This window comes from Urocitellus parryii, chromosome 10 (genome assembly GCF_045843805.1).
Source record: "Urocitellus parryii isolate mUroPar1 chromosome 10, mUroPar1.hap1, whole genome shotgun sequence".
NCBI lineage: Eukaryota > Metazoa > Chordata > Mammalia > Rodentia > Sciuridae > Urocitellus > Urocitellus parryii.
Window position 1 is genome coordinate 93,574,025 of NC_135540.1, and position 8,279 is coordinate 93,582,303.

At 32.5% G+C, this 8,279-nt stretch overlaps 1 non-coding gene across 1 annotated transcript; it reads left to right on the plus strand.

The window, feature by feature from the left end:
- Positions 1-7,735: 7,735 nt before the first annotated feature.
- Positions 7,736-7,809, plus strand: Trnat-cgu (transfer RNA threonine (anticodon CGU)). The gene has a single exon. It is a non-coding gene; the product is annotated as a tRNA-Thr (tRNA).
- The last annotated feature ends 470 nt before the right edge of the window (positions 7,810-8,279 follow it).

Below are 8,279 nucleotides of genomic sequence, written 5' to 3' on the forward strand. Positions count from 1 at the left end.
GCATGCATTTTTTCCCTACATGGATCCAGCACATTTCTTAAGGCTTTTACTAGTTATATTGTATCATTCTTTGTTCTCTTATAAATGAAGTTATTTTATTACTTACAGCTAGCTAATAATGATAAAGTTATTAAATTTGACATATTTATATTTTGTATTAAGTCTCTGAAATATTTTTTTAATATTTATTTTTTAGTTTTAGGTGGACACAATATCTTTATTTTTTTTTTTTAAAGAATTTTTAATATTTATTTTTTAGTTCTCGGTGGACACAACATCTTTGTTGGTATGTGGTGCTGAGGATCGAACCCGGGTCGCACGCATGCCAGGTGGGCACGCTACCACTTGAGCCACATCCCCAACCCTCTGAAATATTTTTTCTTAGTAGTTTTTCTCTTAAGTAGTTTGAATTTTATATGAAAATCTCATCACCTGCAAATAATATTTTAACCTACCCTTTATTAGTAGTTAAATGTCCTTTTATGATTTCTTGTCATATCATAGTATCATGGACATGTAGAAAACTGTAGATATTTAAATTTCTCATTGTAATAATGAGGAAAAAAACACAATTCAGGAGAAATAATAGCCTATATTAACACTAGCTAGGGAAAAAAGTATATATATATCAGTAATAAATGCCTGTAATTCTTATGGACATAGGTTTGGAGTTATTGTCTCCTTGATGTAAAATAGCTGTCTTGACTATTTATATAGAACTAGGAATAAATCATCCTCTTTTAAATCTTTACCTGAAGATATTTGATAAATTTTAATTATTTATAATAAATTTGTGGAAATTATATAATAATAATTAAGACCTTGTTTACTACTGGTCTTTATCCTCAAGCAAAGAGCAGATAAAAGAAAATAATTTATATAATATTTGAGATGTGTCACTAAACATAGCTTTCTCATCTTGCTGTTAGTTGGGCATCTAACTATAGTTTTCATAAAGAAATCCCAACCAGAAAAATTGCATCATGACTGGTATCATTCATGAATTACAGGCATAAAGTAACCTCTCCAGTGACAGGTACTTGGATTATGCATAGATAATGAGAGAGATAACCAAGGAATTAGCACACTCACTGGAGATGAATGAAACAAAACACATGGTTTAGAAAAGGATAGATAGTAATGAACATCAGTTTCATGTGAATTGGAAATCAAATAGGAAATTGGCCAGAATTCAATTAGAGTAAAAAGTATATTATGGATAGGGTTTAGGGGTGGGGGAGAAATTGAAATGAAGCCCAGGACAGGGCCCAACTTGAAACAGGAACTTCAAAGGGTAAAGATGGAGAGCCTTTGGGTAATACCAACCCCCCATCCTAAGATTTGGTCTTCCTGCTTATTATCTCTGTTTTCTATGCTGCTCCTAAAATAGGCCAAATAAAATAAATCAGCATTTTCATTTCTGTTTTCGCTCCTAACTAATTAGCCTAACTAATTTCAATTTTGGATTGTATCTAGTTCAGAAGGCCCCAGAGAAACTAATTCTGGAAATGTTTCTTGGTAATTCCCATTTGGTTGGCTAAAGATTTTTCAATATTAATGCCATTATCTGCAAATAATGAAGATAACTATTTTTTTTGCAAACATATGTATATCTATGTGTGTATAGTTCTGTGAAGTAAAATGTGGTTTTACTGTGGAAAATAGTAAAAAAAAAATGCTGCACTAAGATGTGTCAGAACCTCCATATTGACCAGAAAAAATCTTATTTTCACAAAGATAAATTTAGAGCAATGACAAAAGAGGTAGGGTGGGGGTGGTTGTGGGAACTATCCACCTCCAGAAGGGAGGAACATTTTATCAATGATATTGTTTCGAACTGCTGATACAGGGTGATAATAATAACCACAACAGCTTTAACTGGTTTCCTTATAGTTTAAATTCTTTATAAATAATAGACTCCCTTATTTCCTGTATGCAGAATAGACTGCTTCTATAATACTTGACTCCATCTTTAATAACAGCAATGGAAGTTCTATGTTATTACATACCAAAGTCAGTCTCTTACATCAAGTTACAAGTCTTTATTTAAGTCACTAGAAAAACCTAAATCAGCCACCAATAAAACAAGGAAACTGTTTATCCTGATCTTAACAATAATTTATTATAAGATTCTTTTTTATCAGTTAAGAAATAAAGTCCTTAGAGAATTCTAGAAAGCTAAGAATGTTATTTGTATATATGATTTTTTTTCACTTCCTAGGCGAAAGCAGGAGAGGGAGCATATCATAGTTCCAAATTCCAGAACAGTATAGGACAAATCAACCAGAGTTAATTGATTGCCTACCAAGGTCTGTACCAGACACTAGATGACAACTAAGAAACAAAAGTTTCCATTTATGTTCTTCAAGATTTTAAATGGAGCCCTAGAGACAAAACTAAAATATGCAGAACAACAATAAATAACACAAACCTGCATATAATTCAGGACTAAATTGTGCAACATTGATTATAAGTGATAAAACAGTATACCAGAAGAGAGGCTAAGAGTTCTGGAATAGCATAACAACTGCTAAATTATTGATGATAATGTAATGTTTATTGAGTGATACTTTTGTCATATAATATTCCAAGGCATATTCATTCATTATTTCATCTGTTATTAACAATTGTTCTAAAATATAGATGCTATTTTCATCTTCTTGTGCAGATGAAGAAATTGAGGCACAGAAAGATTAAAGGACTTACCTGAGGCCACAAAATTAGTGGCAGAATAAGGATTTGGGTCCAGGCAATCTGTCCCTGGAACTTTTCCTTAAAATGCTACTTAAAATGTCAGATTTCATTGAGGAGGTGATAATTAGGTTGAACTTTGACAGAATCATATTTAAATGAGTTAAAATAACAGGGAGAACACCTAAATGTGAGGGAGGCTGTGATAATAGAAAAGAAATCACATAGTTAGAATAAGTACTGCATATTTTAAGGATGACAAGCTTAATAAGACTTGGAAGTTTGTGATGTAATATATCATGAGAAATGAAGTTGCAATGAATTCGATTCTTACAGGATCCTGAATTTCATTCATCCAGTTCTTGATGAGTATAAATTGGGGAGCCATTAAAATATTTTAATAGTCATGTGTCAAAACCCATGTATGTGGGCAATTTGTTTTTGAATTGTTAGCATAAAGGCCAGGAAATAGAAAAGAATAAGGGTCATGGAGCTCAGGTAAAAAACTGTTCTAACAATCTAAGCTAGGTTGGGAAGAAGGGAGAGGAAAATATGAGCTAAAGAAACCACTTGAAGAAATAATTATCCAAATCATTGAATGGATACAGAAAATGACATAGAAACCCAGATGGAGGATACCTTTCATTTTTTTTCTTTTTCAAAATTTGTTCTAATTATTCATAAAGATAGTAGAATGCATTTTGACACATCAGCATACTACAGTGGTGCAACCATGTCAATGCTTATAGAAATTCAATTCACAATGGCCAAACTATGGAACCAACCTTCAACAGATGAATTGACAAAGAACATGTGATATATATACCCTTCAATTTTTTAAAGCAAGTGATTAGACATAGGATGGTGCCACTGACTTACACAGATAAGCTTGGAAGTAGAAAGATGGAATATGAGATACCTGACTACTGTAAATTCTCTCCAAGCGGAGTAGTGTCATATTTACCATTTTAACTGTAATTTTGCTCCAGGCACCATACCTGACACATACTAGGAGAATAAAATATTCTTTAAATATGTTTTTTTTTAAACAAAGTCATGATAAAATAATGAAACCTTAGTAGGGTATCTATTAAAACTACAACTATAGTGGTTAAGTGAGATACAGATTAGGGAGTTGTCTGAAAGAAGAGACTTCTATAAGATCATAAGAATGGATTAACTCATGAAAGACACATTGCTTTTTTTCTTTTTGGAAAAGAAAAATTCAAGGGCCTAGTGTGAAAACCTCCCACTTAAAGTCTTGAAGACATGAATGGAAAAAGAGCTATTATTAGAAAGATAAGGAACCAGGAGAGTATGCCAAGCCTCAGTTTCTATGTATCACTCTCCAACTCTTCAGGATTTGAGAGACTTTTGTATGTGAAGTATGTGAAAAAGTCATTTGTAAGCTACAATGTAAGTGACATTCACAATGATTGTGATCATGTCTAGGATTTCATATTGAAAGCAGAGGAGATGAAAGGAACTAGGAAGAAGAAAAGGTAGTAAGGATCAAATATTGGTGGCATCAGTCATTCAGGGAAATATTTCTTGAAAGTGAGAGAAATATTACTTACTTATCATCTGATACTTGTCCAGCAAGTTGGAGGATTATTCCTGAAGTAACTATTCATTCTTTCACTTGGTATTCAAATCTGCAGAGTAGATATTAGAATCCCTCTTTTACTGATGAGAAAACTGAGATTCATTGAGTCAGGTAAGCTTGCCTAGTTTTACAAAGCAGGTAATTAAAGCTTATTCAAAAGAGATATCTTTTGGGGCTAGGGATTATATAGCTCAGTGACAGAACACTTGCATAGTATATGTGAAGCTCTGGGTTTCAGCCATAGCACTACAAAAAAAAAAATTTTAAGTGTGATATGTTTTAATTTAAAAATCTTTTTCTACTATACCACACTGGGGAGTACTTACAACCTGAAAACTAAAGAAGTGGATGAAAAGAAAATGGAGAAATAAATTATAGATTTTTTTAAGTAGGCAATACATTATATGGAAAAATAGATTACTAGATAAAATAAAACATCCAATTTACTATCCAGTATGTACACCTACTACAAATACAAAATAGCCTTAATAAATTTTTTATTCATATTCTGTTTAAACATTTCCAGGGAGTATGAAATCATGGTTAAGAAGGTAATTCCATTTTGGTCAACACTGATTATAAATTGAATAAAAACTCTTCTTTAAAAAATAGCAAATTATCTGTCTCTGTAACTTCCATTCATTGGTCTTTTTTTATCGCTGCAGGACAGAAGGAAAATAAGAGAATCTCTGAAGAGAGACAGGCATTTAACAGGCATTTTTTGTGGTGGGGAGGCTGAGGCAGGAGGATTGCAAGTTTGAAGCCAGGCTCAGCAACTTTTTGAGACGCTGTCTCAAAATAAAAAATAAAAAGTACTGAGGAAGTAGTATACTCAGTGGTATAGTGCTCCTTGGTTCAATCCTCAGTACCAAAAAAAAAAAAAAAAAAAGAAAGAAAAAATAAAAGGTATTATTTCTCTTCTTTATTTTGTTTTCCAAGTGAAATAATCTCAATTTATAAAAAAAAATTGTATCAGTTGTTCATAGATTTTTGTTGAACACCTATTATATCTTAAATTTTATTGTACACATAGTGATAAAAATGTGTAAAGGGGAAATCCTCATAAAATGGATTGAATAGTTTCAGAAGTAGGAAGATAAAGCATCTCATCAATGTGAGACTGAGAATAATATTAAAACTGAATGTTTATGTCAAGAGTGTCCAAAGTAGCCAGTCCTACCTAGTGGCGTACTCCTAAAATCCCAGCAGTGTGGGAGGCGGAGGCGGCGGAGGCAGAAGGGTCACTAGTTCAAAGCCAGCCTCAGCAACTTAGCCAGACCCTGTCTCTAAGTAAATAAGGACCCTTGGTTCAATCCCCATTACCTAAAAAAAAAAAAAAAAAGAAAGAAAGAAAGAATATATAAAGTAGGGGAGGGAAGAAAAAGTGCTTTTGAGTGATATTGGCCAAATTATAGTTATATTGTTTACATGTACAAACATGTGACAACAAATCCCATCACGTACAACTATAATGCACCAAAAAAAAATGTGGGAAAAAATATACAAAGTAACCATTGTAGGGAGTTTCAGTCAGAATGAACAAAGGAGGAATAAAAGTAATATTGTAAAGCAGGAATGACCCAAATTAGCCTGTTTTTGTTTTCCAGGGAATTGTTTCCATCATTGAGAAGCAAAATTACCCACAATATGAAATGTTAAACTGGTAAATGTTATTTTATTGGATGTGAACACTTTGATTTTTTGAGTTAAAAATATGATCTCAGATGTTCATAAACTTCCATTTTACCTTAAAAACACAAGTAGAAACATATGACTTATTGGGCCACTTGTGTAGGTGTTCAGGACAATTATTGTGTCTGTATATTAGAACATATCTACCCATTCACCAAATTTTGATAGATAGGAAATTCCTTGAACCTCTTTATTATATTCTACTTCACTAAATTTTTTTAATCCAGAGTTTACTTTATTGATGTTACAAATAAGTTTGACATAGTCCTCATTTTCATATACAATTTCATTTGTAGGCAACTTTGATTTCTTAGTAGATAGGAAACATTGGAGATAATCACACAAGTGCACAGGCACATATGCATACCCTCACAGTTTACATTAGAAATAAAGAATTAGTAGTCAGAACCATGGAAACAAGGGGAAAAAAATTCACTTAATCTAATCAAATACACATTAATTGTAATGCAACAACATCTGAAGAAAGCAAATCAACAAATGTCAATGTTAGCATCAGCTGAACCATGAGTCTTTCATCAGGGTATGTAGGATACCATATGTGCCACGTGACCATCTGACATCCAAAACTGCATGAAGATGCCAATGTCAGAGCATTTCATCTTCTCAATATTCTTTATATTTAATAATTCATGTAAAAGTAAGTTCTAGGAGTTTCCTTCCACCTCTCTACTAATGACTTTGTGCCTTACCTCTCTCATTTAGATGCTTTCCAAATGTCAGTAATTTTAGAAGTAAACTGACAAAAATCAAAGCTTACTCTTGGAAATGGTTCAGAATTTCTGAGAGCAGGAAATACTTTCAAGATATAATCTTAAACACAAATCAACAAGACCATGTTGAATATGGACTTCTCATGAAATTACAGCATCCTACTGAAGTCTTTACAGTTTACGTAGCAAGAGTGCAACGTGGAACAGGAACCTGCTTGACTAGTACAGTGAAGATTCTGGGGTTCAGAGGAGCCAAACAAGGCACATTTCCTCTCAGAGAATACTCACCTAGTCTTATTTCATTCTGTATTTAAAATATTCAAATATTACTGGCTTTGCATTTCATATTATACCAAATAGGATAGTCTTTAATCTCTGTAATAGCTCTGGGAGACACTTCTGAATATGCATCTATGGGATATTTTATAGATATAGTTTATTTATCTTCATAATTCATGAGTTCTAATCCTGATTAAATGATTCAATAGAAAGGATGGGGGAGAGGAATTTTTACCCAATCCTTTGTTTTATATATTGTATGCAAATAAGCTGATGGACTCATGACAGGTTCTGGAAGTAGAAGTCAGTTTTCTATTATCAAACTGTATTTACATCTTACTTGCTCTCCCATCATTCTTTCAGCTCATGATTAATTTAACTTTCTCTTAGGTAGCAGTAGCTTAGATTCAAGAGTTCAATAATAATAATTGTAATTGTTAATTATTTGCTTGGTACAGGTCATCTTTGCTCAATGTCAAGCCTTTGTAGACAGAAATAAATGTTGTTTGCTCAGCAATTAACACACTGTGTGGCACATGGCAGGTGCTCACTAAATATTGCTTAATGACTATATGAACAAATGAAAGTTTGAGTCTGGTATCTAGAAATATGCTTAATTTTAAAATTTTTAAAAATGACAAAATAATTTGATTATTTTATATAAATGCATGTTTTAGAATGAGAACCACAGAAAAGTATAATTATTAAATACTTCAAAAATTAAAAACAGGGGGGCTGGGGATATAGCTCAGTTGGTAGAGTATTTGCCTCGTGTGCACAAGGCCCTGGGTTCAATCCCCAGCACCATAAAAAATTAATAAAAAATAAAAATATACATGCATCTACTTATATTCATACACATATGAATGTGCAACCATATAAGATATAATCTAAATGTGCATTTTTATTTTCTTATGAAAGATCTTAAAAATCTTAACCATATATCCAAGAGATGATTTCTGTTGTACTCTTGATTGTTTCTTCCCCTCCTTGCCATCCATTTCCTTCTCTCCCTTTTTTCTGTTTCTTTTTCCTACTCTTCATTTTCTTGCTAGTCTCTCGGTCTTTTTATTTTACTCTTGCCCTTGTCTTTCTTCATCCTGATTCTCCTGCATTTGCTTCTTCTAATGTCTGGAATATTCATTTCTATTCACACCAGGTAGTGCAATTGCATGTACAGAATGAAAGAAAAAGAAAAGGAAAAAAAAGAAAAGAAGAAAGAAAGCATAGTGCAAGGGGACATGTGTCATCAAGACTATCCTGAAAATTTGGAAACAACT